At 36.5% G+C, this 27,324-nt stretch overlaps 1 protein-coding gene and 1 long non-coding RNA gene across 7 annotated transcripts in view; both read left to right on the top strand.

Annotated features, from left to right (window-relative positions):
• The window catches only part of TRPS1 (transcriptional repressor GATA binding 1), a 266,245-nt gene that overhangs the window by 144,287 nt on the left and 94,634 nt on the right, over positions 1 to 27,324 (top strand). The window lies entirely within an intron of this gene.
• On the top strand, positions 13,999 to 18,718 carry LOC145511682 (uncharacterized). Its single transcript, XR_014058050.1, has 2 exons — positions 13,999 to 16,264; positions 17,262 to 18,718. It is a non-coding gene; the product is annotated as an uncharacterized LOC145511682 (long non-coding RNA).

Raw genomic sequence — 27,324 nt, 5'->3', positions numbered from 1 at the left:
TAATCAATTCCCTAGTATAAAGAGATGTGCATTGGGCTTAGAGTTACTTAACAAAAGATTAGTTTAACAACTTTTGTCACTTGAATTTCCCAGTTTACAAGTTACCATGCTTAGTAAAAGGTTAGTTTTGAGTTTTACGTTCTCATTAAAGGGCGTATCTTTTATGTTATCTATTTGGGTTATTTACTTTTTTTCCTTCAGTGATTGCTTCTTAATGCTAAATCAGAGAGAAGACAAGTAAAAAGAGGAGCAGACACATTTCAAACTATTGTTTTGGGGCTCTACCAACAAGTAATTACTTATGCTTTGATTTTTTTTTCCAGTTTTACTTATCCATTGAAATCTAAGATGGCTGGAAATAAAATTGGCCTTATTTCCTTGATAAAGGAATAGGAAGGCTCTAACGTGAGGTGTCTTAGATTCTGACACTTTAAGAATGGATAACAGTGACCGTTTGATTTTTACTTGGACAGAACAGTTTATCTCAACTCTCTTAGCTCAAAGGAGGTAATGTCAGCTGAAATAGAAAACTGGAATGGCTTCTTTTTATTAATGCTCAATTATCTCGAGTGTTTGTGGAGGTAAATATCTCCTCATCTATTAACTGCATTTTTTAAGTTGACTTTTCTCCTCAGGACCATTTTCAAGTGAAGGTATAATTGGCTAGTGAAAGGAACCTTTACCTCATATAGTTTCAGCTTTATTATTAATTGCCCATTAGTGTATTAGAAATGAAGTAAAGGAGTACAGTTATAACTGTTCTTTCATTCTCTTTGTTCCAAGCCTACCACTGAATTTTTCTTTCTTTCCTTTTTTTTTTTCTTTTATATAGGAACTCAACATGAAAGATGTGGGGAGAGTGAATGCATTATTGGTTAGATTGTCAAAAAAAATATGATCCTTAAACATTCGTTCTTCTGATTTCAGTAGTGAACAAAGCCTCACACATTTCAGGTTAAATTATTTCACCTTCTGCATGAAATATATAATTTTGCATATCTGAAAAATATATACTTACCTAAATGAAATCATTCTTAGGCAGAGCACACATTTCCTTAGGAGACTGGAAATTAGAGGATAGAGATTTAAGTGACTGTTAAAAATTAGAAAAAGCTAAAGTCAGAATGAAAAAAATGGCTGAGGGTTGAAATCTCTGTTTATGTCACTTATATAGTCAACACGTTCTTATTAAACTCTTGAATCCACAAGTAATGAAAATTCAAATTTATTATGAACTTGATATCCCCTGGAATACATGGATGTGAAATGCACAGTCTTCATATATTCCCGAAGGGTGCTGGACCCTTAGGAGAAACACATTAATATACACAGTTTCAAGAGTAAGTAGGTAGCTGGAAAAAATTTGTAAGAGGAAGCCTCACACCAATATCTCTCTCGTATGAATTAAACCATTCAGATTCTCTTTACTAAAAATTTCTGGTAGAAGACCAAATTTGAATTATTGTTCAAAATTGGGCTACTGGGCAGTGTTTCAAGGGTCAGTTTTGCAATTAATCCTTATGTGACTAGCTAATTTATTGCTAGTAGAAACAAATAGTCTGGTTCTTTGCCACATAATTTAAGGCAGGGCAAGCTGGGGATTCCTTTTCTAATGTACTAGAACTAATGTTTTGTCTTTAGCACATAGTTTATGGCCTTCTCTTAAGTGAGGCATGAGTTTGTGATTTTTAATTGTGATTTCATTATTTTTTTAATTTCTAGTTCTTAGCCTGTTCTCTCTCTTTACTCTCTCAAAATTAGTTCTGTTAATCTCCTTTTAACTTTTTTGTCTTTGTCCAAATTATAGAGGTAGTGTTTTCTTGGAAAACAGAACAAAGAAATTCAGGCTGCTGTAAGAGAATAACAGTAGTGTTTTATTTCTGTGTTATCTACTAGTTCAAAAATCTTCAGATTATAGAAAAATGTGAAACCATTTACCTCAGATTGGGGATGGGACTTTAACTCATGTTCTGGGACTGGAACCCACATGGCTAGGACTTGAACCCAGCCAAAACCCTGCTTGGGGCTTGAACCCACGTGGCTGGAACTGAAACCCAGCCAAAACCCTGTTTGAGACTTGAATCTAGCAGAAACCCACAATACTTCGTTTCAAGACCTAGTGAAGTTCAGGTCCTTCGTGTCTCATCGCAGAAAGAATTCAGTGAGAAACAAAGTGGTAAGTAAGAAATGGATTTATTTAGATTCAGAGAGAAGCACACTCATCAAACAGAGTGTGGGCCATGGCAGAAGGTGAGTGTGGCCATGAAATGTCAGGGTTAATTTTTATAGGCTGGGTAATTTCAGATGCTAACAAAGGGGAGGGTTATTCCAACTATTTTGGGAGAAGGGGTGGAGATTTCCAGGATTTGGGCCACCGCCCACTCCTTGGTCTTTCGACAGAGCCTTGAAACTGTCGGGTATGTCATTTCATTTGCTGATTGAAGATCAAGGTTTAGTCTTGTCTGCCATCTTGGTTCCATCTGATTATAACTGGTTTATGTTATGTCCTTGGGCTATGTCATTCTTTCAAAAATTGTGCCCTGCCCCTTTCCCTCCTGTTACTAATAGACCCCAAAGCAATCCATTACAGCATTATCAGTATAAAAAATGACCCAGAAATTTCTTGAGTATTTTACATGTTTCCATTTTAGCCTGATTTAATCTGATATTATAAAATCTTTCCAGTTAGTTTCCTACTCTGCGTTATTTCTCACTGTTTACTGCCAGTCTCACCATAACTATTTTAGGTGAAAGATTTGCTTAATAGGCGATTGTCATTGTTGTTGTTTTTTGAGTTTTATTTGTTAGTCATACCAAATAAAGGAAGCCCTATTTTGATTTCCACTCCTACAAACCCCTCTAAATTTCAGTATATTTAGACTCTTCTTATCTCGACACTCCAATAGAATTTTCTGTAGTGTTGGAAATTTTCTGTAATCTGTACTGTCCAAATAGTCTCATGTCTCTATTGCACCCAACAGAATTTTTTATTTCATTTAATTTTATTTATTTTTAAAGTCTTTATTGAATTTGTTACAATAATGTTTTATTGTGTGTTTTGGCGTGTTTTTTTTTTTGGCCACAAGACATGTGAAATCTTAGCACCCTGATCAGGGATCTAACCTATATCCCCTGCATTGAAAGGTGAAATCTTAACCACTGGACCACCAAAAGCTTCCTATGTTTAGTTTTAATTATATTAAGTTTAAGCAGCCACATATGGCTAGTGGCTATCATACTAAAGATTTCAGCTCTAGAAAATCATTCTTTATTACCACTGTGCTAGTATATGTCCATGCTATTAAATTCATCAAATACTTTGTTCTTAAATTCAAACAATATGATGGGTTTATAAGACCTAATCTCAATTAGTCTCAGACTAACACACATTTCATATCTTTTCATTGTATTTTAGAAACAAAGAACTTATGGTCTGTGTAACACCTGTGACATTTATGTTGTGTGCTGCTGCTACTGCTAAGTCGCTTCAGCCGTGTCCGACTCTGTGCGACCCCATAGACAGTAGCCCACCAGGCTCCGCCGTCCCTGGGATTCTCCAGGCAAGAATACTGGAGTGGGTTGCCATTTCCTTCTCCAGTGCATGAAAGGGAAAAGTGAAAGTGAAGTCGCTCAGTCATGTCCAACTCCTAGCGACCCCATGGGTCTGCAGCCTACCAGGCTCCTCCACCCATGGGATTTTCCAGGCAAGAGTACTGGAGTGGGGTGCCATTGCCTTCTCCGTATGTTGTGTAGCTAAATGTAATTAAAAAACTGAAGGTTCTTCCTACTCATTATATCATTGACTCTTTCTTTTCATACCTTCTCTGAGACCTTGCTTCATCAATTATCTCCCTTTATTGTATCTTTATTTTCTACCTTCTTACATACCTATTAGCATAAAATGTCTCCAATAATACCTTAACAAGACCCTGTTATTCAGAGGAGATTATAAACTCCATGAGGACAGGGACCTTGTTGGGTGTGTTATGGGCCCAGGACTTAGTTCAATGCCTAAGTATTGCAGGAAAGTGAAAGTGAAAGTGTTAGTCACTCAGTCCTGTCTTATACTATGGGACCCCATGGACTGTAGCGGGCCAGGCTCCTCTGTCCATGGAATTTTCCAGGCGGGAATACTGGAGTGGGTTCCATTGCCTTCTCCAGAGCATCTTCCCGAACCAGGGATGGAACCCAGGCCTCCTGCTTTGCAGGCAGATTTTTTACCAACTGAGCTTGCACAGTTTCATTTTGTGAATGAAGAAACAAATATTATTGCCTCCCAATACTCTCTAACCCAATGTGGTATAAAGACATGGCTTCAAAGTCAACTTCAAACTTAACATTTCTAAATTTCATTTTTCATACATTAAAATGAAAAAAAATTTTTTCTTAAATTTGAACCATAGATAAGAAACTAAAGAAAAATGGACTGTTGTATTATAATAAACTGAAATGGTCTAAAGAACAAATTGTAAAACATGACAAATAGTAGTGTCTCATATTTGCCGAATAAATGAGTGACTTTCACTGATGTTATGGTTGGTATTAATTTTTGAAATGCAAATGAAGTAAATTGCAATTTATGATGGTCAACTCTTAAAATTTCTCAGATATTTATGAAAATAATCAATATTATTGGATTTTTAAAATTATTGCTCTGTTTATTCAGTTGTATCATTTTAATCTTGAGCAACGCATGATTGGTCAAAATTTGACATGATAGGTCAAAATCCATAGTGCTTGTGTTTTGCATCAGAGTGTTGAAAGTAACTGTAAGGACAAATAAAAGGAATAATTATTGCTGTAACATCATATTTCTTGCTTCGAAAGCTTTGATTCTACCCACTTACTCATGTTACTAAGGTGTTAACAAAAATGAAGGCTATGGTTTTCAGGAATCTTATCACATAGTCAGGCTGAATGGTTGTTACTATTATACTCATAAACCCATAAAATGTGTTTCTGTTGCTATTTTCCATCATACCTCCACCATTTTTATGAAGAAGTATCTTCCCTGTGGGTTGGAAGTGTCTGCTTACGAGCATAATCTTTGCATAAGGATGGGGATCACTGTGTGAGCCTTTTGAAATATAGAATCTGCTTTCCTGGTTTCTGAAAAATGCAGGCAAATCCTCATTATATCTGGGTTTAGAAGTAAAGTTTAATTTGTAGGGCACTAAGTTAATAGTGTTTTCTCACATAGGCTTTCTGTGTTTTATAGGAATGCTTTCAACTGTATACAGTGCCATGTGTATGTAGGAAGAAGAGTAAGTCTGATTTCATTGAATTCAGAGTACACCAAAATACCTAACCAGAAGCTTGTCCTTAATACTTAGTTTATGCTACAGTGTTAAGATTTAATGCTCAGATAAAATGCATCAGATGCTTTCAGTAAAGTTTGATACATTTTTTTTTATCTTTAATCAATGAGCTTCTATATATTAGCCAAAAAAAACACAAAAAACCAAAACTTTAAAGGACAGAGTTGTTTGAACTTAGGCTCCTTCATTAGAAGTCATGCTAAGATCTATATAAAAGTTAGAGAAATTCTGAATGGGATTATAACCACTACCCTAAAATTATTTAAAGCCAGTTAACTTTGATCACTGGTTTGAGCCAGTAAATTTTTGTTGATGACATTAAGACAGTTATTAGTGCTAGTTAATGTAATTGCATTTGTACACCAGTTTGAAAAATGTCACCAACATTTTAATACTGTCTCTATATTATTTGAGAACTTTCTAACCATTGTGTGTTTACTGCAGATTTATATATGAGAGGAAGAGTTGATACTAATACAAATGGCATGTGCCTCTTTGAATCTTATTCTTAGAAATATGAAGAAAATGCAACCAAAACAAATGTTAGGATTATGTGAACTTTGTGGTATGAAACAATTCAGTAGTCTGTCAACACATGCCAGTTATTGCTGAAGAATACAAAATAAAATTGCCCACTTAATGCCAAATCCTTGCTTAATGTGTATACTTAACATCTATATAGGCAGATAAAATAAATTTCACCCACTTCTCTGACTATTTTAATAACCTCATCATGGTAATGATTCAGAAATAAATTCAATTTGTATAGCTTTTTAGGAAGTTAGAATAAAAGGAACTTTCTGGACCCAGTGTGTTTTTGGTTAAAACTCTTTTATGTATTTTGAATTTGGCAATAACCTTCTTAACCATCCAGTGCCAACAATTCATTACAATTCATAACTGATTTGAATACCATTTTTGGTGGTTCATTGGTGAGTTAGAAATGAAGCCCCCTTATTTACCAGCTGAACCTTAACTGGAAACTTAACCCATGTATAAGAAGACAGTATTATTATAATACTCTTTCAGGCAGTGATTTTGTTTAGATTGGCTTATCAGTAGTAAAGTTCTAGTCTCCAGAAAAACCTCCTGATATTCAGATTCGGATTTTAGAAGTAGATCAGTGATCTTTCGAACTAGAGTTTACAGAGTTTGGGACAATTTTCCATGTGGTTTTCGTGGACAGATGCAAGGAACCTGGCTTCTGGATAGTGTGTATGATTTTATGATCACTTTAGAAAAGACATAGCCATCACATATCCACAATCTTAGCATGTTATCTCTCTGAAGGTTAGGACAATCTCCTGGGCGCCAAACATTGGAGTAAGTCCAAGGCTAGTCTTCTTGGTTGCTTCTTTCTATTTAGCAAAGCACCTTAAACTTTTAAGCTTCCTGCCTTGCCCTGTCTTTTACATTTCTTATATATTTTTGGCCTGTAAAGCTTACATATTTTGGGCTGTGTTGTAATATTCTGAGTATAGTCTCTTTTCTCTCTGAATTTAAGATCTGATTTCTGAAAATTAAAATGGAAAGGGTATCAGGGAGAAGCTTTGGGTGACTAAGATAGGACCAAGCTGCCTGAGAAACAATAGCATGACTATCTGTTGATCAAAATGACAGTACAAATTTCTAAATTAACGTATGAAGTGAAAGTCTCTCAGTCGTGTCCAACTCTTTGGAACCCCATGGACTATACAGTCCATGGAATTCTCCAGGCAGAATACTGGAGTGGGTAGCCTTTCTCTTCTCCAGGGGATCTTCCCAACCCAGGGATTGAACCCAGGTCTCCCACATTGCAGGCGGATTCTTTTCCAGCTGAGCCACAGGGAAACCCTAAATTAACATAGAAGTAACATAATCATAAGGAACCAGAGATCTTTTAGAATCAAGGGCATACCAGAGAAAGCTCAAAGCATAGAAACTTACTCTGGTGAACAGAAAGTTAAAAAATAACCTTTTACTAACCTTTACTCAGAACAGACTAAATACTCTAAGACCAGTTTATCATTTTAGCAGAGATTAAAAATAGATCTGATTTTACATTAATTTATGGTGAAAAAGGATTTACAGGCTCTTTTTATTTTACATTGTTTTATGAGTAAGTCTATCATGTTGCCAAAATTAACACATTTTATTACTTTTTCAGGCTTGTTATTTGCTGATATTAAACTGATGCAAATAACGTTTCCTTCCCTCAACTCGTATACAACTTATTGCTGACACTCAAGTTTTATCTTTTATTATACTTGGTCATATTTTGGAGTGATCAGACACTTCACTTTGAAAACTACTTTTTTTTTTTGAATTCTTCTTGGTAGACAACATATTCTATAACTTGCTTGCTCAGTTAGACTTTTCTGCCACTATTGTTTATATGAAACCTTAATCACCATATTAACTATAACATTTAACCAAATTAAGTAATTTCTGTTTCACAGAGAGTGCTAAGAGGTAGATTTGAGATATGGCTATTACTCACAACCATTTTATCAGATTTGCAGAGCTCACAAATGCTATTACATGATTTTCTGCGTTCACATTCATTGATTTTATACTTTTGTTAAGTGGAAAAATGAATACTTATATTAAAATGGCATACAGTTATGCTAAAATTTTGACAAATTGATGATAAGTTTAGAAATACCTCGTCTTACTTAGATATTTACTAGTTATCTAAAGATTCATTAACTCAATTATGTTTAGCCTGACTAACTACAGAATATAATTATTATTGGTACATAATATTATTATTATTTACATTTTTCTCAGTCCTAGACATAATGTTGGAATAATGTTAGCATTTAAATTTAAGACAGCAATGAAACTAGAATCATTAAAAATAAAGACAATATTTTAAATTTTTAAAAATAAAAAATAGTTTTTGGAAATTTCAGGTTAACTGGTTTCTTTGTGACGACCTTCCCTGGTGGCTCAGCTGGTAAAGCTATTGTAAAGAATCCTCCTTCAATGCAGGAGACTTGGGTTCAATCCCTGGGTTGGGAAGATTCCCTGGAGAAGGGAAAGGCTACCCACTCCAGTATTCTGGCCTGGAGAGTTCCATGGACTGTATAGTCCGTGGGAGTCACAAAGGATCAGACATGACTGAGCGACTTTCACTTTATGAGGACACAAAACTAAATTTTATAAAAAATGAAATGTAAGCTTGAATTATACTTACCATCAATAAAATTAGGGAAAGATACGTAGTATTCAAACCAAAATGGCCACAGCAATCGTGGTAATCTAAAAATGTGCCTTGAGTATATGCTTGAGTATATGCTTAGTCGCTCAATCGTGTCAGACTCTTTGCGACCCCATGGACTGTAACCCACCAGGCTCCTCTATCCTTGGGGATTCTCTAGGCAAGAAGACTGGAATGGGTTGCCATGCCCTCCTCCAGGGGATCTTCCCAACCCAGGGTTTGAATCCACGTCTCCCGCATTGCAAGCAGATTCTTCACTGACTGAGCCACCAGGGAAGCCCTCAATTATATATACCTCAGTTATATAAACCTGGATTTGTATTCTTATGTAAAAATGCTCAAAGCTAGCAGATTCTATGAGGATTGCAGGGTTGTTTTTTTTTTTTAAAGACTAGCTTATTTAAATTTTAGAAGTTCAATTTCTTTATTTTCTTAAAATCTGAAAGCATTAGAATGAATGTCATTATACATCTTTCAAATGCAATCATAACACATCTCATTTAACTTTGACGGTATCATATACTTTATTAATGCACTCTGGATATAGGAAATTATTTACTGTATAAATTCACACAAATTGATTAAGTACTTTCTTAGAGAAGCATAGAAGCAGAGTTTTCAGCTTCAATTCTTCAGCCTCATCCATGGGTCAAGAGTAAATAAACACAACAGTCACTGGTAGAGATCTGAAATCTTTGTTCTATTTTCTATGGATTTGAAACATATTGCTGCACAAACAAATGAACATAAGAGGCTGACAAAACAGAATTTCTGTTGTGTCGTACCCAACAGAGAATAGAACCCTAGTACTTGTTTTTGTCGCTAAGTCCTGTCCTAAACTTTTGAGACTCCATGGACTGTAGCCCATCAGGCTCCTTTGTCCGTGGGATTTCTCGAGCAAGAACACTGGAGCTGGTTGCCATTTCCTTCTCCAGGAGATCTTTCTGACCCGGGGATCGAACCCATGTCTTCTGTATTGGCAGGCAGATTCTTTACCACTGAGCCCCCTGGGGGAGATCACCAAATGGTCAGCAATAGGATTCCCTGTCGTTGGTTATCTCTAAAGGTGATAACTTATTTACTATGTGCACATCAGAACCAGAATCAAATAAGCTAGCCAAGGACCAAAAACAAAACCAGGAAGAGAAACAAAGAACTGTTAAAACAAAAGTTTTATTGTTGTTTGGGATTCACTTCTGGAACCAAAAACAGAGTGCCTTTGCTTAACTACTTCTGGAAGATCAGTCCACTCGGGTATCTCAGTGAAATCTCCAAAATTGTCCAAGAATAATTTTAGAGAAGTTTAAAACAGTGTACTTGCACAAATATAAGCACATTTTAAAGGTTTTTTAAAAACTGATTAATAAGAGAACCAGGAAGATGACAAAGCTGGTTTGAAGGAAAATTAGAGGAACATGAGTTATATAAGTCCCTCAGGAATAACAGTCCAACTTAGGGACCAGACCTAGTGTCCAGTAGGACAATGGGAACTGAGCCTTTGGGGTTATCATTTCTTTTGGAAAGAAAATTAACATGTAACTTCACAGAATCTGAGTCTTTTACAGTAAATAGCAAAGTCAAACAGGTACATGTCCCTAGATAATTCAGTAATTCTTGTTGAGCCTTTAAATAATCCCCCAGTATGTAATTGAAAGAATATGCTACTTACTCCTTATTTGACCTTATTTCCAAGTTTGGGATAATTTTTAATAATACGGCTAAGGGAGAAGAATTTTTAATGTCAGCTTAAAAATGTGCTTGTTAAAATTAGGTCTTCAGTTTTTTTAAGGCCTCCAGAACAATAAATTTAACTACTGAGTAGACTGTCCTTACCATCTATTTCTCTATTTTGGGCTTCCCAGGTGGTACTAGTGGTAAAGAATCTTCCTGTCAATGCAGAGGACATGAGATGTGGGTTCAATCCTTGGGCTGGGAAGATCCCCTGGAAGAGGGCATGGCAACCCACTCTAGTATTCTTACCTGGAGAATCCCATGGACAGAGGAACTTGACCGGCGGTAGTCCATAGGGTCGCACAGAGTCGGAAACGACTGAAGCGACTTAGCACACGTGCACACGCACCATCTAGTTCATTTATACAAAGTGTTAAGTGGCTTGACCAAGCATCAAGAATGTATAGTTAGTTATGGGAAGGAGAGTTGGAAGATGCATGATCTGAGATGAACCAGGATAACACCCAGTCCTGTGTTCTTTCTGTGTTAACTCTTCCTGCTCCTTAGTCTGTTTCTTTTGGTCTCCTAGTGCACAAAGTATATTTCTGTGCCTATATACAGAACATTGCTGGAATTTAAACCTAAGGATAATCGTCTTGAAACTGCTGACAGGATCAAAACCCTTTATAATTAACACTGCCAATCACAATCAGGGCATATATTAATGTTGCTTTTTTAAAGTATTTCCACCTTTTCTGTTTTGATAAATTAGCAGAACAATCATGATTACATTGACATTGAAGAGGTACGTATATGAATCAGTGTCTGGAATCTAGATGTGAGTCTTTCCCACCCTGCTTTGCTGAATTGAATAGTTTAGATGAAATCAAGCGGAAACTAGAAATGCCATGAACTGCTGCCAAAATATAGTTAGGAATTTTGTAAGAGGTGTTTCTTGAAAAGCATATTCTAGGTTTCTGTGTTTAATAACTAGTATTTCTGAGTTTTTGAAAAATCTTATATCCATTATAATTGACCCTTTTCTTTTGAAATGTCATAAAACCTTACTCCTTCATCTGTGTTTTTAATAAATATATAATTCAAGTAACATCCTTTGTTTTTTGTTTTTTTTTATTCTTTTTACATTATCATAATTGTTGTCTTTACAATGTTAGCCAAAGGTTTTTTAATTTAAAGTTATAATATTCAAAATATTTTTATGTGTACTGGATTTCATGGCTAAATAATTTAGTATTTTTTGTTGGCTTCACATCTATTGTATATTTAAATACATTGGAAAGAGCCAAATGCACATACTTTTAAATTGCAGCTCTTGAGGTTTTTATTTAAACCAATGATCATCTATTAAAATGGACTTAGAGTCACTAAATAAATTATGTTGAAAGAGAACCTTTTTTATTAGATTATAGTTTATTCCAAGCCCCTAACTGGAACAAATTTCTAAAGACAACATATTTCAAATTTACATTGTGGGTTTCAAAGTTAATTAAAACTTTAAGTTCAAAGGATTACTCTAATGAGCATTTATGAGAGTAAATCCTCCCTAGGAATATTGTTGAGAAATTATATTCATCTGAAGAATGTGTTTCTACATAGTTTATACAGTGTGTGCCTTAATGACTGAAATTTGACTTAGTTTCCATGACACATTTGGTTTTGGGGTTTTCTCCTGTCAAGTTCACTATCCATGAGAATACTACTTTTAAGTTAATAACAACAACAAGAATAAAAAGCAGAGAAAGTTGAAATATATTATTGTAAAAATAATGCATTAAGACTAAGATGAAATATTAATGGATTTTTCATCATTAAAATGGGCACGAGTACGTATGTACATTGAGATGGTTCCTGCCTTTTAGGAAGATGCTACATAGTAGCACATAACATACAGGACCTTAATCACAGAAGGTCAATAGTATTTATGACATATCTTTACACATTATATCTGTGTATGAACAGTATTTGTGTCTATTGATGTTATGAGAGAATAAATTTATGTTTCTATCTGATTATTTACTTTGAAGTTGGCAGGTAGTGCTACAGTGATGGATATTCACCATCACTCTTCCAATCTACTAATTTTTAATTTTTTTCAGATGGTCATACTGTTTCTTTAACTTAATGACAAGTATATTCCTGTCCCTAATAATTTTCTCCATTTTGATTAGCATCTGCAGGGTGAATCTAGGTTTTGTGGCACCTTAATAAAAGCTTAGAAAATTTAGAGGCCTTCCTTTAAGAAGAATATTTCATAATAATGAATGTGCAATTAGGCTAAAAATGAGTATATATTTAGAATGAGAAAAAAAATCACGGCACATTACAGAATTCTAAAAGTTGACAAGTCCCGTAACTATCATGAAAATCTAGAAGAATAGTATATTTTGTTGATTATCCTCCTGACCATCTCTCTAATCCCTTTCTCTCACGTTCTTGTCTGTCCTGATCTTTGAACACCTTATCACATGACAAGAATTTTGTAACATTTTCAAGAGAGAGAATGGCTTTTTGCTTTAGCCTACCTAGATAATCAAAATTTGTCTTATATGAAAGATCTTTTGTTTCCTTTATCTTCTACTAGATTCATTCTTATTGTGCTCTCTTGGAGTCATACTAAATAGTCAAATAATAATCATAATTAACACAAATATGGGTCCAAAACAATTGCAAAAGTAAATGCTAAGAAGCCGTAGAGGTCATGGTGAAGAGCAGAGTCTGGAGTCAGTTAACCTCAGTTTGAAGCTGATGAAGGATTGTCAGGGCTTTGAATTCTCCTTCTCTCCAAAGTGGTCTGGAAATCAGAATTTGGAGGGTTAAACTTTAGTATAGTTAGAACACCAGGCGTGTTCAAAGTTGTTTTCTTTCATGCAGAAAGATATAATATTTAGTATATCATTATGCTAATTCAAACCATTTATCTGACTCTTTCCCCATATATATAGAATCCTGGAAGCTTCTCCCTATACTCCTGTTATCGTTTTAATGCTGTCCTTGGTAATTAGGTCTTCAGAACCCATGTGAAGTCCTTCACCTTGTTACTCTGTCTCTTGTTAATAGTGACTCGATCAGAATTATGGGAGAAAAAGGTCCTCAAGTTGAGGCCCTTGATCTTCTTTCCTACTATGAGCAGAAAAAGCAAGTATCTTCCAGGGAAGGTGTGTGTTTATGCACAGACTTTCAAAAAGTGAAGCTTTTGCATGATTTGAATAAGAAAGGAATTAGAATATCCATCTAAATGATAATAAGAATTCATTGAGTACAGACTGGCACTTTGAAGCTTATAGGAAGAAACAGACTTCATATTTTATTTTATTTTATTTTATTTTTTTTCAGACTTCATATTTTAAAACACTTTGTTAGAAATATCAAAGCAGAAATCTTTCCTGTTTTTGACAAACAAGGTGATTGTTCTAGATTTAGATGAACTATGGTATATTGGTTTAAAAGTGCAAAAGTGTCAGATTATCTTCTTGCTTTAGGAATGTACATATCAAAGACTATGGAAAATGATTATTCTTTGCCAGTACCTTTCTCCTCGGGTGATAAAATGAAATAGAATGTTCTTCCTCACCTTTTGCTGTTTCAACTATTGCTGTTGTTTAGTTGCTAAAGCTTGTGGGCCTTGTTGCAACCCCGTGGACTGTAGCACACCAGGCTCCTCTGTCCCCTACTATCTCATAGAGTTTGCTCAAATTCATGGCCAGTGATGCTATCTAACCATCTCAACCACTGCTGCCCCCTTCTCCTTTTGCCGTCACTCTTCCCCAGCATCAGGATCTTTTCCAATGATTCAGGTTGCTGTAGAGTAGAAATTGACATTTTAAAGCAACATGATCTTGTTCATGCTGTTTCTCATTGATGGGCCTCAGTGCTCTGCCTGGGAAATGGGACTAATTATATATACCTTGCTTACTTCTAAGTTCCTTGTGAGGATCCAGTGATAAAATGTGTGTGAAAATGAAAATCAAATTGCTATTTTTGTTGTCATCCCTACATTGACTGTTGTTATTTAAAGATATTAACAAGATGTTAAGCAATGGTTAAACTTCTAAATGGGCTTCCTTGGTGGCTCAGTAGTAAAAGGATCCTCTTGCAGAAGACTCAGACACAGGTTTAATCCCTAGGTTGGGAAGATCCCCTGGAGAAGGAAATGGCAACCTGCTCCAGTATTCTTGCCTGGAAAATTCCATGGACAGAGGAGCTTGGCAGGCTACAGTCCATGGGGTTGCCAAGAGTCGGATACCATTCGGCACACATGCACACATTTTAAAATCCTGTTCTACATGATGTATATCATTGATCATACTTTATTGTTGGACTAAAGTTCTCAGCAGCATTACTGACATTCTAGGCCAGATGACTCTTTGTTGAGAGGTGCTATCCTGTGCCTTGTAGCGTAGCGGCACCCCTGACCTCTACCCCCTAGAGGCCAGTAGCATCCTCCCTGCCCAGTGCGACACTCAAAAATGGCTCTAGTCTTTGCCAAATGTCCTTTTATGGCAAAATCACCCCAGATTGAGAGCCACTGGGTTACTGTAAAGTGGAAGGTCTTAGATCAGTTGGTTATTGAACAGACAATCAAAAAAAAGAGGTGGGAGAGTTAAAGGAAGCAGCTATTTAAAACATGAATACCTTAAGCACGTTATTGCAACTAAAACAAGCAGAACATGACATAGAGGCTTTTCTCTGAGTCAACACTACTGACCGTAGTCTTACCTCCTCTTTTTTTCCTAAACCAACCCTTTTACATGTTTTTTCCAGTTTTGGATATCTAATTTTTAACAATTGGATAAAAACAGAAAGGCACTTGTGAAATAATTTCGGAGTAGAAGTTGTAGGAGAAGAAAAACAATTTTTCCTCTACCCTTCTAGGTTTTTGGCTGAAACCTCCCTGTAATAAAGACAGACTAACTAATAGGAGAAAAACAAACAGAAGTTTAATAACATGTAGACCTCTTGTATACATGGGAGATACCCAGAACAACTGGATAACTCTCCAAATTGGCCCAAACCACCACTTTAAATACCACCTCCAGCTAAAGACAGAAGAAGGTGTTTGGGGAGAGAGTTGGTGGTGGTCGTGTGGGGGGAGGTGTGGAGCCAATTTTGAGAAAAACCAGAAAAAGCACAGTAAATCAGGCTAAAGTTGTCATGCAAATTCAAGTCCTTGGTTTTTCCTTTGATAAAAGAGTTTCCAGAGGTTTAAAGTCATTCTTCTCTTCCTCCAGGAGATATTTCTATAAATGGAGAGACGTATTAGTCGCTCAGTCATGTCTGACTCTTTGTAGCCCCATGGACTGTAACCCACCAGGCTTCTCTGTCCATGGGATTCTCCAGGCAAGAATACTGTAGTGGGTTGTCATGTCCTCTTCCAGGGGATCTTTTCCACTGAGAGACTGAACACGGGTCTCCTGTGTTGCAGGCAAATTCTTTACCATCTGAGCCACCAGGAGATATCACTTATAAATGTAAATATCTTTTACAGAAGGGTATCTTCTCAATTTTCAGAGCTGCTGATGTGTTTACTATGTTTTTATTTTTGTTTTTAATAACCAGTGCAAAGTAATCTGTACCAAAGAACCATGTTTTGGAGTGGTATCTTTTGCTCCCTTTGATCCTCTAGATATTATAACTTTTCTTTATTGTTTTATACAAATCATCTGTAGCCAAACCAATGTTAATTTTGTGGCAGCTCATCTTTTTTAAGTCTTCTCAAAGATTTTAACTTACTTTACATAAAAATATCAAATATCTGTTTCTTAAATTTCTTAGGAATACTGACTAGAGGTCAACAAGAAATGTAAAATTTAGAGACAAGTAAAAAAATACATTTAAGTTCCAGTATTAAATATTTTAGATTCATTTTCCCATTTGAATGGAGCAAGTTTGCCATTTCCTTCTCCATACACTGTGAATGTGAAACACTTAAGTCAGTTCAGTTCGGTCGCTCAGTTGTGTCTGAGTCTTTGTGACCCCATGAACCGCAGCACTCTAGGCCTCCAGGTCCATCACCAACTCCCGGAATGTGTGCAAACTCATGTCCATTGAGTCAGTGATGCCATCCTACCATTTCATCTTCTGATGTTCCCTTCTTCTCTTGCCTTCAATCTTTCCCAGCATCAGGGTCTTTTCTAATGAGTTAGTTCGCACCAGGTGACCAGAGTATTGGAGCTTCAGCTTCAGCATTAGTCCCTCCAATGATTATTCAGATGAAACACTCAAGGTTTATTAAAAGAGTCATTATTAATATCTTGAGGGCTTCCCTGGTGACTCAGATGCTAAAGAATCTGCCTACAATGCAAGAGAGCCAGGTTCAATACCTGGGTCAGGAAGATGCCCTGGAGAAGGAAATGGCTACCCACTTCAGTATTCTTGCCTGGAAAATTTCATGGACACAGGAGCACATGACTGAGCCACTAACACTTGAGGTCGGTTACATTAAAAAAAGAGAGATTGATCTGTATGTTTACACTAATGCTACATACCAAACTAGTTACATTTAAAGTCATAGGAAAAGGGTATCTGGCATTTAATTTAATTTATACTTCATGGAAAAATGCATAGATTTGAGTATTCTGCAGATTATTAAATTCTTTCTGCATAAAATGGTGAACTAATTCTAACTTTTAAACTAAACTTGTTAATGTCACTTCATTAAGTTTCTGGATCTGTTTTGGATCATAATTGTCAAAGAGGAGTTTAGTCTTTGAGAATGTCAGATCTCCTTGACTTCTTCAAGATGGTGTCACAGGGGTGACACCACCAAGATATTTGTGTAATTTATGCTACATAAAGAAGTAAAGAGTTTGGAAAATAAGGCTATGTCTTTGTATTCCGGCTTGACTCCTTTTAACTTACTCAGTGGCCCTGGAAAAGTTACTTCATTTTTCTTAAGTCTGCAACAAATTTCTCTTATATACCAGCTTCAGTTCGGTTCAGTTCAGTCACTCAGTCGTGTCTGACTCTTTGCGATGCCATGAATCGCAGCACGCCAGGCCTCCCTGTCCATCACCAACTCCTGGAGTTTACCCAAACTCATGTCCATCGAGTCGGTGATGCCATCCAGCCATCTCATCCTTTGTCGTCCCCTTCTCCTCCTGCCCCCAATCCTTCCCAGTCTTTTCCAATGAGTCAACCCTTTGCATGAGATATACCAGCTTAATTATATCAAATATGTACTTGTATGTCATCTCTGGAGATTCCTTCTGGCCTTTTGCTCTATTATTCTTTGTCGTACAAGAATCATATTAAAAAAAAAACAACACCAAAATATGTCCTGTTTTTATTATATTGAAATTGACATATTGCAATGTAAAGATCTTGTGATGGTAGACGTCATGCATTTGAACATGAGAATATTAATGGAACCACAGTCATTTCCTATCCTTGCCTGGGAAGTAATTTTTCCCATTCAGCTGTTTTTTTTGTGTCCCTGCTGTTTATTTGAAAGGCTCAAGTGAAATGTCTTTAGAATTGTGGCATGTAATAGTTCACTGCAAAATTAAACTCTAATGTATATAAATGAGAGGTAACATCAGTGTGGCAAACTTAAATCATTGTATAAATAATGGTAATCATAATAATTTAAGAATATTTTTAAAATAATTTATAGATGAAACTATTAAAAATCATAGTAGCTTGAGAGTTGACCATGGGATAAAAAAGAAGGGAAAGGGCGGTTCCTTTTAAACATACGCCTTATCTAATAAAAACAAATTTTAAACACTCATTACACCTACTGCTATATTTTCAGTGAAGATCCTTGAAGTGGTCAAGATATTTTCACTATGATTTTTGTATTTGATTTTTACATCAAATTTAACATGTTCACTTCCTTCTCTTGTTTTGAGGTTCTTTAGATATTGATCTGTCCATTCAGTTTAATTCTTGATACTATTTATTTTCATCCACTTTCTAGTGTAAGTAGGAGGTAAGTGGTAGTTGTGAATTAATTGAGAAAGTTCTACAGAGAAAGTACTAAGTCTGGTTCAGCCTTGCATTTTTCCAGACACTCTGGGGTTGGATGACTTAGTAAGACCAAGCCAGCCCCTGGGGCAGCAGGCTGGAGAAAAGAGCAGGCCCTTTTTGGGTCAGACTATGGAAGCGGATATCAGACTGTGGAGTGGCATGTGACAGAGCCATGGGAAAAGAAGAAATTAGAAAAATCACGGAAAAAAGTGGACTTTAGGTTTTAGAGTTCCAAACTCTGATAACGAAGTCCCAAAGGCAGAAATGACACTTCCGAAAGGGAAGTAGAGTGAATTCTGGGAAGAGCAAGGGAGAGTTGGCCTCCGTATGAGCTGGAATGATTTACTTTGGAAAGAGGATCACTATGGGGTTGAGGTAAAGATTTGCAATGATAAAAAGTGTTCTAAAATCAGATGGTGGGAACTTCCCCGTTGGTCCAGTGGTTAAAACTCTGTGCTTCCACCAATGTAGGGGGCTAGAGTTCTATCTCTAGCCCAAAATCCCACATGCTACGTGGCACAACCAAAAAAAATAAAAACCAGACTGTGATGAAAAGATTGCTTAACTATATAAGTGTTCTAAAATTCAAGGATGGAAGAAAGATAATAAGCCTATGGAGACCACCTTTTTTGAAAAAAATTTCAGAGGGAATCTGCAGTCCATGAGGTTGCAAAGAGTTGGACATGACTGAGGAACTGAACTGATTTATGGAATTTAACATATGCACACAGAATTCAAGGGAACTAAATTGACTAAAACCTAAGATTATGGTGTGTGTGTATGTTACACAAAGAGAGTATGGATATAAGTGGTATCATTGCTTGTGTCTGGTTCCATAAATTAGATTATGGACATCTTAGAAGCAGGAACCAGGCCTTACTCATTACTTTTTGTGTGGCATTCCCACTCCTCATAACAGCATTGGGGACAGAGTAGTTAGATATTTTGAGAGGTGAAATAATAGTTAAAATTCTAGTATATATTGAGATGTGTTTGATGCAATATTAGACCAGCCTTATTAGGACATATATGTAAGATATATTTTTAGAGGCATGTATACAATAACCTCGGAGAAGGCAATGGCACCCCATTCCAGTACTCTTGCCTGGAAAATCCCATGGACGGAGGAGCCTGGTAGGCTACAGCCCATGGGGTCGCTAAGAGTTGGACACAACTGAGCGACTTCACTTTCACTTTTCATTTTCTTGCATTGGAGAAGGAAATGGCAACCCACTCCAGTATTCTTGCCTGGAGAACCCCAGGGACAGAGGAGCCTGGTGGGCTGCCGTCTATGGGGTCGCACAGAGTCGGACACGACTGAAGCGACTTAGCAGCAGCATACAATAACCTGGGCTTCCCAGGTGGTGCTAGAGGTAAAGAACTCACCTGCCAATGCAGGAGGCATAAGAAACTCGGGGTTCAATCCCTGGATTGGAAAGATCCCCTGGAGGAGGATCTTCAACTCATTTCAGTATTCTTGCCTAGAGAATCCCATGGACAGAGGAGCCTGGTAGGCTATGGTCGATGGGGTCACAAAGAGTCAGACATGACTGAAGTGACTTTGTATACATGGATGCATGAACACAATAACCTTACTTTTCCATGTGTTGGAGAAGTCTTTTGAGAGTCCCGTGGACTGCAAGAAGATCAAACCAATCAATTCTAAAGGAAATCAGTCCTGAATATTCATTGGAAGTACTGATGCTTAAACTGAAGCTCCAATACTTTGGCCACCTGATGTGAAGAACTGACTCATTAGAAAAGACCCTGATGCTGGAAAAGACTGAAGGCAGGAGGAGAAGGGGATGACAGAAGATAGGATGGTTGGATGGCATCACTGACTCGATAAACATGAGTTTGAGCAAGCTCCGGGAGTTGGTGATGGACAGGGAAGCCTGGTGTGCTACAGTCCATAAAGTCGCAAAGATTGGGACATGACTGAGTGACTGAACTGAACTGATTTATGCAATTTAACATATGCACACAAAATTCGAGGGAACTAAATTGTGACTAAAATCTAAGACTTTGGTGTGTGTATGTTAATCTGTCTGTTGTGTCCAACTCTTTGTGACCCCATGGACTGTAATTCATCATGCTCCTCTGTCCATGGGTTTTCCCAGGCAAGAATACTGAAGTGGTTGCCATTCCCTTCTCCAAGGCTGTGGTAGATAATGACAAATAAATAAAATTATTTATTATATATAAGCATATGTTTTATATATATGTGCATATATATATGTGCATATATATGTATATTTTGGTGGAGGCAGAGATATAAAATATAGTATTCTCTAACCAAAAATATGATGGTGATTCATTGAACTTTTTCACTCATGAAAATAGCTTCTTTAGCTCAGGGGAAAAAAAAGAAGTGATACATTTATCTTTCAAATCCATATTGGAGAATAGGACTGTTTAGTTATTTCTGGAAACAGTCTTCTGAGAACAATGAGTTTCTTCCCTTCGTGATCAGCTCCATTTTAAATTATATCAAATTCATGAAGAAAAGGGGCCAAACTTTGAATTTATAGTCTGCAGATTTCCATTTTTAAAAACAAAGTAGTTCCTGAGGAATGCAGATTTTTTTAAAAAGGCAACTAAAACCTCAAAAATTCTCTCCTTTTTGTCTTCTGGTGCTTAAAAAAGTACGTGAACATACTGTTTTTAAATTTAGGCTTTAAAAAAAAATGTCCTCATGCTGAGTTCTTGTTTGCCAAGTTTCAGCTTGGAGAGAATTTTTATAGCTTTTATAAACCCCTGAAAATAGAAAATTTTAAGTGGAAATCCTTACACATTCTTAGTAAGGGCCAGAAATCTTGCCACCTTTTGAGAATGAAGGTATCTTTTCATTGTTTAAAGATGTTGGCAATGGCTTGTCATCATAGTATTTTCTAAAGACGAAATTTTGTTTAGCTATAAATTTAGTTTGTTAAATTTTGCATGGGATAAACATTTTCAAATTTTAAAACACATTTGTCTTCAACTAAGTGTAGTTATGTGGCGAAGCCTTTGTCTTATCCATTTTGTGGATGTCACATATAGTTTAACTTCTTAATTAAATATAACTTGTGTTTTAGCTGCTAAATATGGTTTGGATTCACTGTGGAAGTTGAATTTGTCACGGTTGAATTGATTATGGCTGAATATCTTTGCCAGTATAAAAGATCCCCTATAAAAGTCCTTGTTCTCTTATTTTTATCATGTAAACCAAAGGGTGCTTTGTCCTTTGGGGAAACCCAGAATATGTCAGGTCTTTATTGCATCCCAAATCTGTTGTGGGAATTTTAGGACATTGGAACCCAAAGTCTCACTTCCAAAGTGATGGATAGCATGTGGTACTTTACTGCAAATAGGGGTCAATTTTAGATTGGCAAACAGAAAGGGAAAGAATAACTGATTGAAATATGGGGTGCAGGGAACATGTTCCGGGAGGCAGATACCCAGCAAAGAGAGTTGGTCAATTTTGTCTGGACCCAAACAAAATTGAAGACATACTGTCAAACAAAAACCAGTCAAATGCATGCATACTCTTTTGGTTGTCTCCTGAAAAAAACAAAAAAATGGTTTCTAAGCAGCAATGTATATATTTATTTTAAACAAAATCTGATAGAGCAGAATGTTAGTCATGTAGAAAATTTACAGATAAGTTTTGTTGCAGCACATAATTCAGATTGAAAGAGACAAAAGTCCTTCTTTTCCCTGATACATGTCTGTGGCTTTTTTCCTCCACCGGAAAGACAATAATTTCAGATTTGGCAGGAGCTATGCTTTTTAAACTCTTGACATGCATAGCCTTTGGCACAAATGCCCCTAAAAGAAGGCCAAACAATTTGATGAAGGACAACTTTAAAGGAAAAAAAAAGTAAAACAAACTACTCTAAGACTAATATTTAGTCCTTGAAACAGGTGCATGAATTAGTGATCCAATATTGCTTGACTATGTCCTTAAAATCCTTTGCATTTATTTCTTCAATTGAATGAGACATTCTAACATCTGTATCTGGAACTAATTCTGATAACCTTGACATTCAAAATTGAGATAAAGGATAGATAGCCTTCCTCAAAATGCTTCAATATGGCAGGAGGAATTATCTAATATTGATAAATAAAGCAATGTGACATCTGTGCTGAATTCCGAATCGACTTGTTGAGCTGTGTAAGAGGTAAAAGAAGGAATTATTTTCAAGATGTGAAATGCATTGGGAAAAGCCAAGGTCAAAGCCAAAACAGGACTCCCTGCAAAAGATTTTCAATCTTAATGGAAATCTTTCAATAAGAAATTGACAGTTGAGGAACAGTGTCATTGTCAGAAGTTTAACATTCTTTTCAAAGCCTAAGAGACAAAGTCCCAGAGAACTGAGTTGTAATAATAGCTACTTTAAAATTTATGGCTTGGGAAGAACAGATTAATAGTTTTTGGAGGAAAGCCTGCATTATAGAAGGCTGACCTGAGCTCTGGTGTGAGTGATCAGTGAGTTCAGTGCCTGCAAGTGCAGGATTTTAAGAACCCTTAAAGGTTCCTTGTTGGCCGTTGACAAAAACCCATCATAGAGGATAAACCTGTTACAAGCCAAGTTTTGTATATGTGTTTATATGGCTTTATACTTCCAGTGTTTCTTTAAAGAGGAGAACCATGGGGAAATGGCACATGGAATTATATTTCCAGATGTGTATGAGATGTGACTGAACCGGGCTTGGAAGGATTGGGAAGACTAAGATAAGTGGGATGGGTTGGGGATAGTGTGGATACTAGTGGAAGATGCAAGTTATATGGCTCAGTGGTAAAGCATCCACCTGCCAATGCAGGAGACACAAGAGACACGGGTTCTATCCCTGGGTCAGGAAGATCCCCTGGAGAAGGAAATGGCAACCCGCTCTGTATTCTTGCCTGGGATATCCCATGGAGAGAGGAGCCTGGGGGGCTACAGTCCATAGGGTCAAAAAGAGTCAGACATGATTGAGCATGCATTCTTTTGGATCTAGGAGATCTTTACTTTAAGGAATTAAACTTGAAGACACAGAGTTAGAAACCTTGAGTATCATGCTAAAAGAATCAAACTTGGTTAAGAGTAAAGCCACTGATGAAATTCTCTGGTGGCTCAGTAGTAAAGAATCTGCTTGCCAATGCTGGAGATGTAGGTTCAATCCCTGGGTCAGAAAGATCCCCCGGAGAAAGGAATGGGAACCACGTCCATGGGTTTCCCAGACAAGAATACTGGAGTGGGTTGCCATTTCCTTCTCCAAGGGATCTTCCTGACCCAGGGATCCAACCCGCGTCTCCTGCTTTGGCAGGCGGATTCTTTACCACTGAGCCACCATGGAAGCCTATGTGGTCATATCTTGAAACATTTATTACTTAGTCTTTAGCTTGCTAGAATTTTAATTCAGCATAAGGAGTCACTAAGAGGAATTTTAAATCATAAAGGAGAATATGTACTGGGACACTTTTTATTAGTTCAAGAGAAAGAAAGACAGGCCCCAAATGCTGTACTATATAAAACTTGTCTTAGAAGTGACCCATCTTTCCAGGATATGCTGAACGATGCATTAGACACAAATCCTCCAGGAAAGTCGATCAGGAGGTGGAGAGTATTTTGGATTCACTTCCAAATGGCACTGGACTCTTGAGTTCTGCAGTAGGGAGCTAAAATTCTAGAAAGGTCCAGGTTCAGAAACAATAGCAGAGTTACAAGATAAGGTTTTCTAGCTTCTCTTTCTTATGCCATTCAACAAGATTTAGAAGGAAATACAGCTAAATTTAATGGTCGTTACCTGATGAGAAACAGACATCCTTTGGATTATCTTCATGAAGTACTGGGCAGGACTAAATGCAATTAGAAGACTCCACTGAGGCCAAGATGGTTGAGGAATCACAGAAAAACTATTGCATATGAAATATGGTCTCACTGTATTTAGGTAACCCATGCATTCTCAAAATAGTATTATAGGAAAAGCATTAGAGCAGCTGACTGTGTCATGAAGAGCACGTTAGATTTGTCAACTTAGTATGGTATGAAGTCAGTATTTTCAGGAGGTTTGGAGAATTTTACTTTCAGTCAGCTCCTCAAAGAATGGAGGAATCCTTCAAGCTTGCTTATCATCCTTTCTTTATATTCTACCCCCTTCATTCTTTATGATGACATCATTTTTCCCTAAAGAAAGCTCATGCCATAAACATTGATTCCATTATATTAGTGATACATGATACTTTTTGTTTTTAAAATGACAAATTCCTTGTGTATATTTATAGTAAACTTGGGTTTAGTCCTCGTGTTGAACCATGTGGTAATTTTTGCATGAATTGAAATAGGGCACCTGTCTATCTAATTTAAATAATTATGGTAAGGTGATCATTACTATTCAAGAGAAACTGATGTTTTACTTGTTTATTTCAGAAAGGCAAGTTATTAGTCTTTTTTTGCAAGGAAGAGAGTACAAAAATTATTGTGATTAGAGCCTCCTTTTGAAAAGCTAGACCAGCTCTTTCCTTTACACCAGCCATGGAATGGCAAGACATTTAGTAACTTAAGCAGTCATTAGGATTCACAGCCTATACAGAGGCTTCACCCTCGGGCCAGACCTATCGTAGTTGTAAGAAAATGATTTATGTGTTGTAATAAATGTTGCTTCTCAATCTGTTTGCTTGTTCAATGGTTGAGGTCCCCAAAGAAAAGGTCTATCTCAAATTAGGACTGGCATGTATTATCTGTCAACTTTATATAGTACTGTAAAAGTCATTCAGCTGACAGTAATATTAGCAGAATGTTTTATAGGTTTTGTACTGTGTGAAGCTTTGTATGGGTGAGGAGAGGCGATGGGTCTGTGGGGCTGTGTAGTCCGGGATAAAGTTGCGTGTAGATGAGTCGTTTCAATGCTTCTCTGTAAATGAACATCTGGCTCCCATATTGATTCCATGTGTGAAAATGAGATCAGCCCATATAATGACCAGAATCAATCAGACTTCAGCCGAGGAGTAACATACACTGGCCTTGATTTGTTAGACAACCAGAATTGGCAGCACCTTGCATAATTTGGCACCAATTGACAAAGATTAGGCTGTTTGGGGGCCTGGGTGGTTATTAATTTGAAACCCCCCTTAAATATTTTGCAGAGTAAAATCAGCTGTAACTTATTTGTACCAACCCCCTCCGTTTCATACTTGCTCTAATTGTTTTAGACAAACAAGTGAGCTTGTGGCCTGTTCACTTTACACAGGAAGACATGAATTCTTTGATCCATACAGTATTCTTTAGCTCAACCTTGGAGCTATTTACTGAGGAGATTTATTTGCAGACAGACAGTAGAACAGTTCTTTGTGAGCAGAAATGAGTACAGCTTCCATGGGTTTTCAGCTCGTGTTTCGGCTACTTACTATAAGAGAGAGAAAACTGAGCCATCTTTATTTTTAACCTGAACCATTCTTTTTTTAAATGTATTTTTGAAGACCAAATTAGACTCAACCTTCCCGTTTTCTCCCCACCTTTTAGAGAGTGAACCCAGAGAATGGCCAGATATCATTTCATGTTTGTGCTTTGCCCTATCGTGAAGAAAAAAGATTGTAAGTTTTAAAACAGGACAGACGTTAACTGTAAACATTTTACAAATAGGACTTCTTAATTTCTGAGTATACAGGGAACTACCTGTGTTGTATTAATAGTAGATATTTGAAGAAAAGAGATAGCTATAATTGTCAAAATATAATTTTAAAAATTGATTGTTGTTGCCCAACAGTGTAAAGATACAGACTCTTTACTTTGAATTTAGGTCATCTTATTTAGGTAAGTATCGAAACCAATGGGCTTCCCAGGTGGCACAGTGGTAAGGAATCTGCCTGCCAATGCAGGAGACACAGGACATGTGAGTTTGATTCCTGAGTCTAGAAGATCCTGTGGAGAAGGCTATGGCAACCCATTCTAGCATTCTTGCCTGGGAATCCCACAGACAGAGGAGCCTGGCGGGCTACAGTCCACAGGGTCACAAAGAGTTGGACACAACTTATGCATGCACACATGCTAAACCAATATTTAATGTTTTCCTCCAATTAAATAAGAGTTATTTGAACAAAGCCTCTCTAAATGCTTTATATATAATGGACCAGGCAATGCAATAGTAACAATAACATGACAGTTCTATAAATGTCTTTTTATAATGCTGTAAGATAAGAGCTCCATTAAGACTATTTGATTTCTACTTAGAGAAATTTGATTTATGAAATCAACTCTAGGGATAATTCTCAATTCTTAATTATCTCTGACAATTTATTTCTAAGCTATACTCTCTTTTGTTATCTCAGAACTTCATTTCCTGGGCCTCTTGATAACCTGGTATATGAAAAGTCGAATCCCTCTTTTAATTTTTTTTTCCCATACAGATTTGTAAATTACAATTTAAAATGTGTTTCTTTAGAGAAAAGTTATGATCTTCTGATTTTATCTCCTGGTCACTTAGGTTATTAAATCATATGTGCATTCTTTCCCTTACATTTTCTTTTGAATAATTTATTAACATTTTAGAAAGCTATGTGACATCATATAAATCTTTGTAGTTGGTTAACAAGGTAGACTGCTCTCACTGAGAAACCAAAACTGTTTTGACTCAAAAAATAATCACATATTAATCAAATGTTCTATTTTCTAAAATTAAGTTGTGGATTAATGTTGATAGATCTTCAGATTTTCATTATAGTTTTGAAATACTTTCCTTTCCACTTGCTTAGAAAGTTACAAATAAAGAAATAAAACTTTGGGTGGAAAGCATTTGCAGACACTTACACACATACACACACACATATATATTTAAATCAGGAAGCTTTTAAGTCTAAACAAGCATTCAGTCTGTAAGTCATCATTTTTCAGAATCTTTCAAATTGCCTCCATAAGGCTTAAGACCTAACTTTGTTAAACAAAGGTGCCTAAGTTTTTTCCAATGCTTTACAAGATCACTTTGCAAGAATGATGTCTAAAGATTTTGGAACAAATGCATACCTCTGGTAAGTAGTTAGGTTATTCGTTAAAAGGATTAAGAGAAAGTTTTAAGAAATGCTTGTATATATAGGTAGAGATGGGCATGCCAAAGGGTTTTATAATTTCAGGCCATTAAATAACAAATCACAGGTAACACTTACAGAAGATAAAGCTATCAAGA

This window comes from Giraffa tippelskirchi, chromosome 6 (genome assembly GCF_054371585.1).
Source record: "Giraffa tippelskirchi isolate mGirTip1 chromosome 6, T2T-mGirTip1v1.2.pri, whole genome shotgun sequence".
Lineage (NCBI taxonomy): Eukaryota > Metazoa > Chordata > Mammalia > Artiodactyla > Giraffidae > Giraffa > Giraffa tippelskirchi.
This window is presented reverse-complemented; position numbering and strand designations above follow the sequence as displayed.